General features: G+C 38.7%; 1 protein-coding gene and 1 long non-coding RNA gene across 33 annotated transcripts in view; one reads left to right on the top strand and one right to left on the bottom strand.

The window, feature by feature from the left end:
• The window catches only part of SPIDR (scaffold protein involved in DNA repair), a 315,912-nt gene that overhangs the window by 210,907 nt on the left and 88,654 nt on the right, over positions 1-16,351 (top strand). The window lies entirely within an intron of this gene.
• Positions 11,212-16,347, bottom strand: LOC146403904 (uncharacterized). Its single transcript, XR_014843879.1, has 2 exons — positions 13,825-16,347; positions 11,212-13,785 (listed from the first exon to the last, which is right to left on the bottom strand). It is a non-coding gene; the product is annotated as an uncharacterized LOC146403904 (long non-coding RNA).

The raw sequence follows: 16,351 nt of genomic DNA, 5'->3' as shown, positions 1-16,351 counted from the left end.
CCTCTCCATGTTGTAGAAAAGTTGCAATCACTCTTCTCCAGTGATTTCAGTATTTTATTGTGATGCAAAGATATAAGAGCAGAGCATCATTTTTTAACATATCCTCGTAAATGATGTCATAACCCATTCCTTAGGTTTTTCTTCCCTGTGTGCTCTTGGTAAATTTACATTATCTCTTAATCATTAGCTCTGTGGTTCATAAGTCTCTCTCTTTTTGTCTCTCTCTCTCTTATTTATTTGTTTAGTTATTTATTTATTTATTTTAAGGGCTGCACCTGCAGCATATGGAAGTTCCCAGGCCAGGGGTCAAATTGGCATTGAAGCTGCTGGCCTACACCACAGACACAGCAGTGCTAGATCTGAGCTGCCTCTGGCAATGCAAGATCCTTAACCCATTCCATTGAGCAAGGCCAGGGATCAAACCTACATCCTTATGGATACTAGTCAGGGTCTTAACCTGCTGAGCCACAATGAGAACTCCCCTGAGTCTTAAATAAACCCTTTAGTTTCAGCTTCCCAGCTCTTAACTTTTGCTTATTTCTTCTTTAAAACAGCTCTTGGTGGTCCTTATGATATCCCAAGGTCATTTAGCCCTGTATTTTTCTCAGTACTGTCTCATTACTAGTAATCCTACTAATTGACACCCAGATATTTTGAATTCCTTGCCATTCTTCCTATTCACAGTCTGAAATACTGAAGGGTAAAATAGTATCAAGCCCATTGAATTATAGATCTAATCCTTGCTGTTCTTTAATACGTATACAAAGAAATGTAGAAATAAGAACTCAACTGAAAAGAAGCTGAAGGAATCTATCTTATTTCTACCTCTTTTTTAAAGAGCTTTATCAATATGTAATTCACATGTAAACATTTTCCTTTCCAAAATGTACAGGTCAACAGTTTTTATATTTACAAAACTGTGCAGTCATAACCATATGATAATATTAGAACATTTTTGTGACCTCAAAAAGAAACCCCATACCAATTGACTACTAACTCCTCTTTCTCCTAGCCACAGTAACCACTAATCTACTTTTTGTTTCTGTGGATTTGCCTGTTTTGGACATTTCCTATAAATGGCACCATACAATATGTGGTCTTTAATGACTGGCTTCTTTCACTTCCTGTATTTTCAAGGTTCGCCCATGTCGTGACATATGTCAGCACTTGTCTTTTTATGACTGAGTGATTCTATTGTATGGATGGACCATATTTAGTTTATCTGTTTATCCATCAATTGATGAACATCTAGGTGGCTTCTACTTTAGACTAATAGGAATAGTGCTATGAACATCTGCATACAAGTTTTTTTTCTGTGGATGTAATTTTTCATGGTTTTCTTAAGTATATATCTAGGAGTAGAATTGCTAGGTCATATGATAACCCTTTTTAAAAATTCTTTGAGGAACTAAACTGTTTTCCAAAGAACGTGTACTGTTTTACATTCCCACCAGCAATGTATGAGGGCTCCAGTTTTTCCACATCCTCAGCAACACTTATGATTGACTCTTTTACTCTAGCCATCCTAGTAGATGTGAAGTGGTATCTCATTATGGCTTTAATTTACATTCCCTCAGGATTAATGACATTGAGCATCTTTTCATATACATCTTGGCCATTAGTATACTTTTTTTTTTTCTTTTTTCTTTTTTTTTTTTTTTTTTTGTCTTTTTGCCTCTTCTAGGGCCGCTCCCTTGGCATGTGGAGATTCCCAGGATAGGGGTCTAATTGGAGCTGTAGCCACCAGCCTATGCCAGAGCCACAGCAATGAGGGATCCAAGCTGCATCCGTGACCTACACCACAGCTCACAGCAATGCCGGATCCTTAACCCACTGAGCAAGGCCAGGGATTGAACCCGCAGTGTCGTGGTTCCTAGTCAGATTCGTTAACCACTGTGCCACGACGGGAACTCCTTAGTATACCTCTTTTGAGAGATGCCTTTTTAAGTGCTTTGCATGTTTTCTTAATTGAATTATTTGTCTTTTTGTTGTTGAATTATATATTTTTATTTTATATTTTACTTTTATATCTTTATATCTTTATTCTGAATATATAAGTCTCTTGCCACATATATGACTTTCAGATATCTTCTCAAATTCTATAGGGGTTTTTTCACATTTTTGATAATATTCTTTGGAACACAAAAGTTTTTAGTTTTGATGGTGTTTGGTTGCACATGCTTCTGGTATTTTGGTGTCTTATCTGAGAAAATGTTGTCTAATCCAAAATTATGATGATTTATTCCATGTATTTTCTTTTAGGAGTTTTTACGCTTATGTTTTAAGTCTGTGACCCATTTGAGTGATTTTTGTGTATGCTGTGAGGCAGGAGTTCAGCTTCATTATTTTACATGTGTATATCCAGTTTTCTTAGCTCTGTTTACTAAAATAAGTATTCTTCCTCTATGGAATTTTCATGACACCCTTGTCAAAAACCAGTTGACCATAAATATGTGTTTATTTTTATTTTTGTTTTGCTTTTTAGGGCCACACATGCAGCATATGGAAGTTCCCAGGCTAGGAGCTGAATCGGACCTACAGCTCCTGGCCCATACCACAGCCACAGCAATGCCAGATCTAAGCCACGTCTTCAACCTACACCACAGCTCATGGCAACACCGGATCTTCAACCCACTGAGCAAGGCCAGGGATTGAACCTGTATCCTCATGGTTACTAGTTGTGTTTGTTACCACTGACCCACAATGGGAACTCCTGTGTGTATTTCTAGACTCTCAGTTCTCCTTTGCTGCTCTATCTGCATGCCAGCACCACAATTATCTTAATTACTGTAAGTTTATAGTATGTTTTGGATATCAGGGACTGTGAGTGCTCTAACTTTATTTTTCAAGATTATATTGGAAATTCTGAGTCTCTTATATTTACGTATGAATTTTAGAATCAACTTGATAACTTTTGCAGTGAACCATCTGGGTTATTGATAGATATTTTTTGATAGAGATGGTGTTGAATCTGTCAATTTGAAGAGAATTGCCATTTTATCAATATTTAGTTTTTGGATCCATAACTATGGGGTGTCTTTTCATTTAATTAAATTTTTAGGCGTTCCCTTTGTGGGTCAGCCATAACAAAACTGACTAGTATCCATTAGGATGGGGGTTCAATCCCTGCATTCAATCAGTGGGTTAAGGATCCACATTGCCGTGAGCTGTGGTGTAGGTCACAGATCCAGCTCGTATCTAGCATTGCTGTGGCTGTGAGGTAGGCCAGCAGCTGCAGCTCCAATTCAACCCTTAGCCTGGAACTTCCCTATGCCTCAGATGCAGCCCTAAAAAAGCAAAAAAAATAAATAAACGATTTTTAATTTTTTTCCAGCAGTACTTTATAATTTTCAGCCTGCAAGCCTGATATATTTGTTAAATTTATACCTAAATATTTTCTTTTTTATACCTTCGTAAATGGAATTATTTCCTTAATTTCACTTCGGATTGTTTATTGCTAATGTGTAGATATGCAAGTGATTTTTATATATTGATTTATATTCTGAAGTCTTGTTGAATTTGCTTATTAGCTCATAGCTTTTTAGTGGATTTCATAGGATTTTTCATACATAAAAGTAGTTTGTTTTTTTTTTTTGTCTTTTTGTCTTTTTACCTTTTCTAGGGCCACTCCCGAGGCATATGGAGGTTACCGGCCTACACCAGAGCCACAGCAACACGGGATCTGAGCCGAGTCTGCAACCTACACCACAGCTCACAGCAATGCCGGATCCTTAACTCACTGAGCAAGGCCAGGGATTGAACCCACAACCTACCTCGTGGTTCCTAGCCAGATTCGCTAACCACTGCACCACAATGGGAACTCCATTGAATAAAGGTAGTTTTACTTCTTCATTTCCAATCTGTTTTATCTTATTTCTTTTTCTTTCTTAATTGTTCTGGAAGTTCTTTTCATTATCTTAAGGCAGAAAAATAGAAATTATTATTTGATGCTGTGGTACATTCACAGTAGCTCATCTTCCTACTCATTTTACTCAGTCTCTTGAAGTCCTATGCAAACTTCACTACCCAGTCTTATGCCATTTGCCCTGTGAACTCTCTCCTGATTTCCCCCAGGGAAATAGTGTCTTCTTCCGTGTGGTATAATGAGAAAAACAAATTTTGGAAGCAGACAAACTTGAGTTTGAATCTGAACACTGCTATCCTCTCGCACTGTTTATTGGTTAAAGATGAGTAGATGGGTAGTTCCCACTATGGCGCAGTGGGATTGGTAGCATCTTTGCTGTGCCAAGATGCAGGTTTGATCCCCAGCCCGGCACAGTGAGTCCAGTGTTGCCACAGCTGCGGTGTGGGTCACAACTGCAGCTGGATCTCATCCTGGCCTGGGAACTCCGCGTACTGTGGGGTGGCCAAAACAGAAAAAAAAAAAAGATGGGTAGGTATGTAGGTAGAATAGCACCGTGCAGTTAGTACCATCACTGTCAGCCTTGAGTGTTTATTTTGAAGATTAAATGAGATAACATTTATGAAATGCCTGATTCCAAGTAGATATTCAGCACGATTTGTTCTATAGCTATTACGGTCATTTGCATTGTAGTTAGTTATAGAGATGTCAGTCTTTAAGGTTATAAACTCCTTTCAGGTAAGGATTATATGTAGGAGTATTTATCTGCAAATATTGTGCCTGCTCTATATGTCCCTAAATATATTTCAGTTAGGTGTATCTCTTTTTGGCATTTATAACAGTTTGTCTTTGTGTGAGTATCAGTTCTTCCTTTCTGGATGGCAGAAAATGGATCCATTTTCCTACTCTTTATCTCTTTTTAAGCTTTTATCATTTTATTGGTCTAGTGTCAGGTTACAGCTAGCTGATTGAAATTTTAAATGTTTCAGAGTAGAATCAGAGCTGTAGATAATATGAAAGCGGTATGTTCATGTTCTTTAAATACTGTATAATACCAACACTTTTCATTGCTGGAGTTCATATTTATAGCGAACATATACCTTGAATATGTATCCTCAATGAGTTTATTGATAATGTGAAATAGTATCTATGTTCTTTTTTATGTGATTCACTTGAAAAAATCAAAAGGAATAACAATAGCCTACTAATGTGAATACAGACAGTTATGAAAATAAAATTTTTGTAACATTATGAAGATAACAAGAGTAATTTTCCAGATTCATAGCCAGACGACCATGGTATGTGTATCCATAGTTCTAAATTTTCATTTTAATCTGGCCGTGGTGATTTTCCAGCACCTGTTTTCCATCAAGATCAAGAATGATTTCAAGGTGGCCCTATATAACAGGCAGGGAATTTTCTGCCTGTCCCTGATCTCCTTCCCCTGGAAATTTTTGTTCCTAAAAGAGGCCGGAGACCTCTGATGGTCTGCATCCCCCCCCCCCCCCGCCCCGCCCCATGCCTGCAGCTGTAATCTGGAGCAGTACTTTGGTCACACTAGAACTTCCCTGTGAGCCAGATTGCAGCTCTGAATGTGCGTTCTGAGACGACAGCACAGAGCAGAGCCGTGGGAGACAGTGACAGTGTTTGGGGCGAGGGGCAGGGGACAGCCAAGTTCTGGCACAAAACACCACGTGTCTGAACAGCCAAATACCCGCAGACGGGTTAGATCAAGTGTAAGATCCAATTTCCTGCTCATGTTGAGTTGCCACATCTTGCTGCCCCCTTTCCCTCTGTTTGCCTCCGTCACATGACCTATTCTGCCCTGCCTTCCTTCCAGCTGCTGCTGGACCCAGAGCACTTGGGACAGCCAGCTGGCAGTCTTGGTAGGCTTACCCTTGTTGTGCTCATTTCCTGGCCGTGCAGTTCTAATTAGCTTGATCCTAATCAGCCCCATGTGCCACAGAAAAATGCAGCAAACATACCCTCCAAAGCCATTCTTTGGAAGACAGAGACAGTGTGATATGTTAACAGAGACCCTTGTTTCTTCAGGCTGGTTGGCCTGGAAGTGATATGTGTTCTGAACCTTTGCATTTATTTGCACAGCTACAAGGGCGTCTAGACAGGTGCTTGTCATATAGTGAGGATAATGGCCAGGTATTAGGCATTCACTAATACTTGTCAGCGAATCAGCCAATACATATTGTTTTTAAATTTTGCTTCTCCCATTTAACCATCTGAGGTCAAGGACCCTCAGATGGTACAGGACCCTGAAGGTAGTAGACACATAACAGTACGTGTGGGTGGGAAGAGGAGTGGCAAGGGAGTAGCCTAATGCATGATTGTGTCCCTCTCTTTACTCTGGACTAACCAGCTGTGTGGACACGCCTCATGTGCTGTTATTCCTCTAAGGAGACTGACAGGGAGTCTGATCCTAGGAGTAGGAATTGCCAAGAACATTCTGCTTTAGGGAATATAGAAGATGAGACACTTGCACTCAGGGCCCCTGCAAGGTGCTCAGTGGATGTAAAGGAACAAGAAAAGGGCAAAGAGGAGGGGCTCTTGGGGAGCAGTAAGAGCTGCTCTAGAGTGAGGATATTTATAAAGAGAAAAAAAAAAAAGAATCCAGCTGAGAATGACTGAGGGGTTATAGCATTTATTGCAATTAATGCAGGACTGAGAGAAATATGGCACGGGTAGGTGATGAAAGGATGAAAACAACATTTAACGTTAAACAAAATTTAATTAGCTGAGGAGGCAGAAACCCATGCTTTGAATTGAAGAGAGAATAAGGTCTGTGTTGCTCAGGGGAAGCTGAGAGGGGGCAGTCGCCCAGGTCTAGAGTAATTCTGACTGCGGCACAGCTGCTCTGCGGGGTCCTCAGCCATGTCCCAGCCTGTCCTCCCTCTCTCTGGTGTGGAATCTGAATGCAGGTGTCAGAAGTTCCTGCAGGAGGGAGCCAGCAGAGAGGACCAGCCTCTGTGTGTATGTAGGGCAGTGGGAAGAGAAGAGTGAAATAAACATCAAACCTTCTGAAATATTGCCACTTAAACTGCCTTTTGGAAAACCTAGAGGTGCCTTAAGCAGCTGTGCACACAGATAAGCAACCATAGAACATTGGCTGTACAAGAAAACAATGGACGTTCTTTGAAAGCCTGTCTTTCTGTGAGCTGTAGAAAAGTAGAAAACTGCAGTGTCAGCAAAGATACCAGGAAATCTTTAAATCTTTTGAAAGCAAGAAATTCCAATTTTTATTCTGTTCATTAATGTATCATCTCTTCAGAAAAGACTAGAATGAGATTTCCTGCTATGATAGAGTTGTTACTATGTTTTGGGGAGCAAGTGTCATTCACCATGGTGGGCTATCTGCCAGTGTACCTTTATGTTTAAATTTTGAATTTCTCCCAGGTGCTTCTCAAAGAAGGGTATCTGGTGTCTGTGTAGAGGCATGGGTGGAAAGTAGGAGGCTCTGGTCTAAGGGGTAAGGTACAGCAGTGGAGCCTCATCCCAGGGGCTCTTTGCCTTTCTTTCTGGCCCCCTGGTAGCTGCAGCTCTCCTGTCACTTCTACTTGGAGAGTGACATTTAGTAAAAACCGCACAAAGAATGCACAGTTGTTCAGGGCCATCCATACATGCCCCCTTGCAAACAGACTGCCTGGAAGCTTACATGAGAAGAGGCCATTTACAGTCACTGCCTTGGGAGGAATTGTGTGTGCTAGGACTAGTTCCCTGAATGCCTGTCAGAACATGTGGGTCTTGTGTGTGCACACATCACCTTTACTTTTACAAAATTTTTTGATAGAGGTGAAGTTCACATCACATAAAATTAACCATTTTAAAGTATACAATTCAAAGGTATTTAGTACATTTACAGTGTTGTGCAACCACCAGGTCTGTTTATTGTTTAACCACTTCTATTTATCTCCAACACATTTTTCCTATCACAGAAGGAAACCCTGCGCCCTCCTCATCAACTTCCCCGCCCCTGCCAGGCCCTGGTGACCCAGCATCTGCTTTCTGTCTTTACGTCTGCGCCTCTTCTGAACACATCATATAAGAGGAGTTGTACAGTGTGGGGGCGTTTGAGGTCTGGTGTCTTTCACTTAGCATCATGTTTCCAAAGTTTGTCTGTGTTGGAGCCTTTGTCATTGTCTTCTCTTTTTTATGGCTGAACAGTATGCCATTGTATAGGTATACCAAATTTTGTTTAGCCATTCATCTTCTAATAGATGTTTGGGATTTTTCTTTCCACTTTTGGCTGTTATGAATGATGCTGTTGTGAATATCTTCCTAGAAGACTTTCTGTGGACACATTTTTTTTTTTCATTTCTCTTGGGTATATATCCCTCTGAGTAGTATTGCTGGGTTATATGGTAATTCTATGTTTAACCACTTTTTGAGGAACCACCAGCATATTTTCTACAGCAGATGCACCATTTTATTGTCTCTCCAGATACATATGTGCATATATGGGCTCTAGTTTCTCCACATCCTCATCAAAGCTTGTTATTTCCTTTCTTTCTTTTTCTTTTTCTTGTATTCTGGCTAGTGTGGAGAGATATATTTACGTCTTCCTTTCCAATATATTTGTCATTTGTGTCTTTTCTTACCTAATTGCTCTGGATAGAATTTCAAGGACAAGCTTAAATGGAAGTAGCAAGAAAAGGCATCTTTTTGTTCCTGATTGTAGGGGGAACGTTCATCTTTCAGCTCTGAGTCTGATATTGGGTGTGGATTTTTCTTTTTTTTTTTTTTGATGATTTTTATTTTTCCATTATAGTTGGTTTACAGTGTTCTGACAATTTCTACTGTTCAGCAAAGTGACCCAGTCACACATACATATATATATATTCTTTTTCTCATATCATGTTCCATCATATGTGACTAGGTATATTTCCCTGTGCTATACAGCAGGATCTCATTGCTTATTCACTCTAAATGCAATTGTTTGCATCTTTTAAACCCAGACTCCCAGTCCATCCCACTCCCTCCCCCTTGGCAACCACAAGTCTGTTCTCCAAGTCCATGCATTTCTTTCCTATGGAAAGGTTCACTTATGCCATATATCAGATATAAGTGATATATGGTATTTGGCTTTCTCTTTCTGACTTACTTCACTAAGTATGAGAGTCTCTAGTTGCATCCATGTTGCTGCAAATGGCATTATTCTTTTTTATGGCTGAGTAGTATTCCGTTGTGTATATATACCACACCTTCCTAATCCAATCATCTATCAGTGGACATTTGGGTTGTTTCCATGTCTTGGCTATTGTGAATAGTGCTGCAGTGAACATGCGGGTGCATGTGTCTTTTTTAAGGAAAGTTTTGTCCAGATATATGCCCAAGAGTGGGATTTCTGGGTCATATGATAGCTCTATATTTACTTTTCTGAGGTACCTCCGTACTGTTATCCATTGCTATTTTGCCAGTTTACATTCCCACCAACAGCGTAGGAAGGTTCCCTTTTCTCCACACCCTCTCCAGCATTTGTTGTTTGTGGTCTTGTTAATGAAGGCCATTCTGACCAGTGTGAGGTGGTACCTCATAGTAGTTTTGATTTGCATTTCTCTAATAATTAGTGATGTTGAGCATTTTTTCATGTGCCTGTTGGCTATCTGTATATCTTTGGAGAAATGTCTATTCAGGTCTTTTGCCCATTTTTCAATTGGGTTGTTGGCTTTTTTGCTGTAGAGTTGTATAAGTTGTTTGTATATTTTAGAGATTAAGCCCTTGTCAGTTGCATCATTTGAAACTATTTTCTCCCATTCCACAGGTTGTCTTTAAAGGTTTTTTAATTATTATTATTTCCTTTGCTCTGCAAAGGCTTGTCAGTTCGATTAGGTCCCATTGGTTTATTTTTGTTTTTACTTCTGTTGCCTTGGGAGACTGATCTAAGAAAACATTTGTACAGCTGATGTCAGAGAATGTTTTGCCTGTGTTCTTTTCTAGGACTTTTACCATGTCTTGTCTTACATTTAAGTCTTTAAGCCATTTTGAGTTTATTTTTGTGCATGTTATAAGGGTGTGTTCAAATTTCATTGATTTGCATGCAGCTGTCCAGTTTTCCCAGCAACACTGGCTGAAGAGACTATCTTTTTCCCATTTTACATCACCCTAATAATAAAACCAGACAAAGATACTACCAAAAAAGAAAAATATAGGCCAATATCTTTGATAAATATAGATGCAAAAATTCTCAACAAAATTTTAGCCAACCTAATCCATTAACATATAAAAAAGTTCATATACCACAGCCAAGTGGGTTTCATCCCGGTGTATGAGGATAGTTCAACATATGCAAATCAATCAATGTCATACACCACATTAAGAAGAGTCAAAAAGCACGTGATCATCTCAATAGATGCAGAAAAAGCATTTGACAAAGTCCAACATCCATTCATGATAAAAACTCTTTCTAAAGTGGGCATAGTGGGAACATACCTTAACGTGATAAAAGCAGTTTATGACAAACCCACAGCAAATATAATACTCAGTGGAGAAAAGCTGAAATCCTTCCCACTAAAATCTGGAACAAGACAAGGATGCCCACTCTTACCACTTTTATTCAACATAGTATTGGAAGTCCTAGCCACAGCAGTCAGACATACAAAAGAAATAAAAGGTATCCAAATTGGAAGAGAAGAGGTAAAATTGTAACTGTATGCGGATGATATATAGAAAACCATAAGGACTCCACACAAAAACTACTCAAACTGATCAACGAATCCAGCAAAGTAGCAGGATAAAAGATAACATTCAGAAATTGGTTGCCTTTCTGTATACTAACAATGAAATATTGGAAAAGGACTACAAAAATACCTTTTAAAATCTCACCCCCCAAAATTAAATACCTAGGAATAAACCTGACCAAGGAGATGTGAAAGACTTATATGCTGAGACCTATAAAACATTAATCAAGAAAATTTAAGAGGATTCAAAGAAATGGAAAGATATTCCATGTTCCTGGGTTGGAAGAATTAATATCATAAAAAATGGCCGCACTACCCAAAGCAATCTACAGATTCAGTGCAATCCCTATCAAATTACCAATGACCTTCTTTACAGAACTGCAACAAGCAATCCAGAAATTTATATTGAACCATAAAAGACCCAGAATTGCCAAAGCAATCCTGAGGAACAAAAACCAAGCAGGAGGTATAAAACTCTCCCAAACTTTAGGCAATACTACAAAGCTATAATAATCAAGACAGTGTGGTACTGGTACTAAAACAGAATAGAGAACCCAGAAATAAACCCAGATACCTACAGTCAATTAATCTTCAACAAAGGAGCCAGGAATATAAAATAGGTTTTTCCTTTTCTTTTTTCTTTTTAGGGCCGCATCTGCAGCATATGGAAGTTCCCAGACTAGGAGTCAAGTTGGAGCTTCAGCTTCCTACCTATACTATAGCCATGGCATTGCCAGGTCCAAGCCTCATCTGCAACCTACACTGCAGCTTGCAGCAACACTGGATCCTTAACCCACTGCATAAGGCCAGGGATTAAACCCGCATCCTCACATACACTATATCAGGTTCTTAACCCACTGAACCACAATGGGAACTTTGGGTGCTGGTTTTTCATGTATGTCCTTTGTAAAGTTGAGGAAAATCCCTTCTCTTCCTAGTTTGTTGAGTGTTTTTATCAGGAAAGAGTGTTGGATTTTGTCAAATGCTTTTTCTGCACAGCCTTATCCAACTCTTTTTGGATTATACATCATAAAGTTAGGAATCAGAGAAGTTACTAACATGGTGATTGTTGGTAAGGAATGTATTGTAACCAAAATAGTAAAATAATTACTTTATTGAAAATCAACTATAATGAAAAATTGAAAAATAAAAATATAAAATAATAAAATAATTGCTTTGAGTCATCATTTTATGGAACTAGTTTTGTTCTGTATGATCCTTCTTTGCAATAATAGTCTCTGTAATGCGGATTTACAAACATACACTTAGCTTTGCTTTTTTAAAAACTGATTTTAATAATTTTTTATTTTAGAAGTTTTAGATTTACAAAGATAATACTGAGAATTCCCACATACCCCATACATAGTTTTGCCTATTTTCTTTTAATTGATGTATAGTTGATTTACAACATTATGTAAGTTTCAGGTGTGGTTTCTCCTATTTTTAACATCCTATATTGTTTTGATACAGTCTTGCAATTATTGAACCAGTATTGGTACTCTTATTATTAATTGAAACTTATGCTTTATTCAGATTTCCTCAGATTTTCCCTAATGTCCTTTTTCTGTTCCAAGATCCCATCCACAGACCATATTACATTGAGCTACTCAGACTGTTAATTTCATAGATACTCTTTATTTTTGATCACCTTGCCAGCTGTGAGGATTACTGGCTGGATATTTTGTAGAATATCCTGTAATTTGTGTTTTTCTGAATTTAGGCTTGTATGGGTTTAGAGAGGAAAATCACTGGTGAAAAGCCATTTCACCACATCCTATCAAGGGTGCATCCTGTCCACATGGCTTATCTCTGCTGTTGTTGACTTGATTCCTAGATGAGGTAGTGTTTATCAGGTTTCTACTCTGAAGTTACTTTTTAAAAAATTAACTTGTGTTTTAACTCCTGTTTGATAATGTTCTGGGGACAAAGCCAGAGCACTCACTGGTATCTAAGGGAGTCTGAAGCAAGAGCATTTTTGACCTTTACAAGCTCAAAGGAGAGTTAACTATGATCCAGATTTTGAGTTGTCTTTGAATCATTTATTATTATTCACATTCATTTCTACATTGAAAGTACTAGTCTGGGATTTTTTTACCCTCAAACATAGTTGTGTAGTGAGAAAAACATTGCTCTAGCTATCAGAAGACCCATTATTTTCCTTTAGAAAGGTCAAGGAGAAACAGTAGGCCTGTGTTGCAGGGCAGTGTTCATTAGCAGACCTTTATCTTGAGCCTACTATGGCACGTCACCCTGCCACACCAAAAAAATAGCGTTAACGGAAAAGAAACTAGAGCCCCATCCTGAAATAACAACATTAACAAAAGTCACCTTTGTACTCAGACTTGCTGTGGATGATACTTGATGCTACGTGGAGATAGGAAACTCGAAGGAGATGAGTATTATGCCTGCAGGGGCCAGGAGACCGCAAGGTTGGAATAGAAAAAGCCACACCCTGGTCCTCTGGGCACCTGTAGCATCTTCAGGGTGTGTTACATCCTCAGAGGTCATGGTGGACCTTAACGTCACAAGGAAGCTGTAAAAGTTGAGAGTATGGGACAAAGACCTCAGAAAGCAAGAGGTCATTGCATAGTTATAGGCTTTTGTGTTTGTGGTTTGTGTTTCAATCAGAGTCCCTCCCATGTATCATTTCTAGCTGATTTGTCCAGGTTTTTTTTTTAATTTATAAAATATCTTCCATTCCTTTATCTTTTGCAGGAAAGGTATATCTATCAGTGACATCTTTTTTTGGATTCCAATTCAACCAAAACAGCTGAATTGGTTTAATTCAGTCTTGAAAGAAAACTAAACTGAATTTTTTCAAAATCGGAATCACTTTAAGACTTTTTTTTTTTTTAGAGCAGTTTAAGGTTTACAGCAAAATTGAGAGGAAAGTACAGAGATCTCCCATATATCTCTTTTCCCGCATGCATATAACTTCCTCCATATCACAATCATTCTCCAGAATGGTACATTCTTTTGTTGAGGATGCACCTACACTGACATGTCATAAACACCCAAAGTCAGTAGTTTACATTAGGGTTCATTTTTGTTGATGTACATTCTATGGGTTTAAACCAAATTGTAATGACATATATTCATTATTATGATATACAGAATATTTTCGCTGCTCTAAATATCGTCTAACCCTATTTATCTCCTCTGCCACACCCAGGAAATCCACCAGTTTTTAAATTGTCTCCATAGTTTTGCCTTTTCCAGAATGTCTTATGCAGTCTACCCTCTGTATCCGTGGGATGAGGAACCCACGGATACAGAGGACAAGCTCTACTATGTCATTTTATATAAGGGCTTGAACATCTGCAGATTTTGGTACCCAGTGGAGTGCTGGAACCAATCCATTACTAGATTTAGTTTGCTCTTTTTCTAGTTTCCTGAGTTGGAAACTTAGATGATTAATTTTAGGTGATTCTTCTTTTCTAATTATACATTCAATAGTATAAATTTCCTTCTAAGAACTATTTTTGCTGCATCTTACACACTTTCTTAAGTTATGGTTCCATTTTCATTTATTAAAACATTTTCAAAATTTCTCTTGAGATTTCTTCTATGTCTCAGGTGTTGTTTTGACCCATGGAATGGGAGAAAATATTTGCAAACAATACAATCAACAAGGGATTAATTTCCAAAATATACAAAGAGTTTATACAGCTCAATATATATACAAAATAACCCACTCAAAAAATGAGCAGGGGAGTTCCCGTCGTGGCGCAGTGGTTAACGAATCCGACTAGGAACCATGAGGTTGCGGGTTCGGTCTCTGCCCTTGCTCAGTGGGTTAACGATCCGGCGTTGCCGTGAGCTGTGGTGTAGGTTGCAGACGCGGCTCGGATCCCGCGTTGCTGTGGCTCTGGTGTAGGCTGGTGGCTACAGCTCCGATTCAACCCCTAGCCTGGGAACCTCCATATGCCGCGGGAGCGGCCCAAGAAATAGCAACAACAACAACAACAACAACAACAACAACAAAAAAAAGACAAAAGACACACACACAAAAAAAATATATATATATATATACAAAATAACCCACTCAAAAAATGAGCAGGGGAGTTCCCGTCGTGGCGCAGTGGTTAACGAATCCGACTAGGAACCATGAGGTTGCCGGTTCGGTCCCTGCCCTTGCTCAGTGGGTTAACGATCCGGCGTTGCCGTGAGCTGTGATGTAGGTTGCAGACGCGGCTCGGATCCCGCGTTGCTGTGGCTCTGGCGTAGGCCGGTGGCTACAGCTCCAATTCAGCTCCTAGCCTGGGAACCTCCATATGCTGCGGGAGCGGCCCAAGAAATAGCAACAACAACAACAACAACAAAAGACAAAAGACAAAAAAAAAAAAAAAATGAGCAGAAGACATAGTTAGACATTTCTCTGAGGAAGACATAAAGATGGCTAACAGTCACATGAAAAGATGCTCAACATTGCTATTACTAGAGAAATGGAAATTAAAACTACAATGAGGTATTGCCTCATACTGGTCAGAATAATCCTAACAGTTAAGGATCTGACATTGTCACTGCTATGGCTTGGACCACTATTATGGCTTAGGTTTCATCCCTGGCCTGGGAACTTCCATATGCTGTGGGCACAGCCAAACAAACAAACGAAAGTCTACAAACAATAAATGCTGGAGAAGGTATGAAGAGGAAAGCCTCCTACATTGTTTGTGGGAATGTAAATTGGTGCAGCCACTATGGAGAACATTATGGAGGTACTTTAAAAAACTAAAAAAAATGGAGTTATCATACGGTCCAACCATCCTACTCTTGGGCATATCCAGAAAAGACGAAAACTCTAATTTGAAAAGATACATGCTCTTCAGTGTTCATAGCATCGCTGTTTACAGTAACCAAGACATGGAAGCAACTTAAATGTTCATCAACAGAGGAGTAGATAAAGAAGATGTGCTATAGATGTAATACTACTCAGCAATTAAAAAAGAATGAAATAATGCCATTTGCAGCAGCATGGATGGAACTAGAGACTATCATACTAAGTGAAGTAAGTCAGAAAGTGAAAGACAAATATATGTTACCACTTATATATAGAATCTAGAAAAAATGATACAAACGAACTTATTTACAAAAAATAAATAGACTCACAGATATATAAAACAAATTTATGGTTACCAGAAGAGACAGGCTGGAGGGCAGGGATAAATTAGGAATTTGGGATTAATAGCTATACACTACCATATATAAAATAAATAACACGGTCTTACTGTATAGCACAGACAGCTATATTTAATATCTTATAATTATCTATAATGGAAAAGACTCAGAAAAAGAATATATATACATATACATGTGTATGTATAACTGAATCGCTCTGCTGTACACCTGAAACACTGTAAATCAACTATAAGTTTTCTTTAGCTTCTATGTATTTTGGGATTTTCCAGTTATCTGTTATTGCATTATAGTTTAATTCCACTGACAACAAATACTGTATAATTTCTGTTCTTTTAAACATGTTAACATGTGCTCTATGGCGTAGACTATGGTCTGTCTTGTTGAATGTTCCATGTGGACTTGAAAAGAATGTGTCCTCTGCTGTTGTTCGATGAAGTAGCCTATAGATGTCAATTATGTCCAATTGATTAATAGTGTCATTAAGTTCAACTATGACTGTGCTGATTTTCTTTCAGCTGGATTCTGTCCATTTCTGAGAGAGGGGTGGTGGTCCAGCCATGATAGTGGATTCACTGCTTCTCTTTGTCACTCTGTTTTTGTCTCAGTGTTCGTTGCTCTGTTGTTAGGCACACATACATTGAGAATTGTTATGTCTTTAAAA

Source organism: Sus scrofa, chromosome 4 (genome assembly GCF_054392235.1).
Source record: "Sus scrofa isolate SSC_HxYL_T2T_F1_AM1 chromosome 4, Sscrofa_HxYL_maternal_Yorkshire_Landrace_v2.0, whole genome shotgun sequence".
In the NCBI taxonomy this organism is placed as follows: Eukaryota; Metazoa; Chordata; class Mammalia; order Artiodactyla; family Suidae; genus Sus; species Sus scrofa.
The sequence above is the reverse complement of the archived record's forward strand: the minus strand, read 5'-3'. Positions and strand labels throughout refer to the sequence as shown.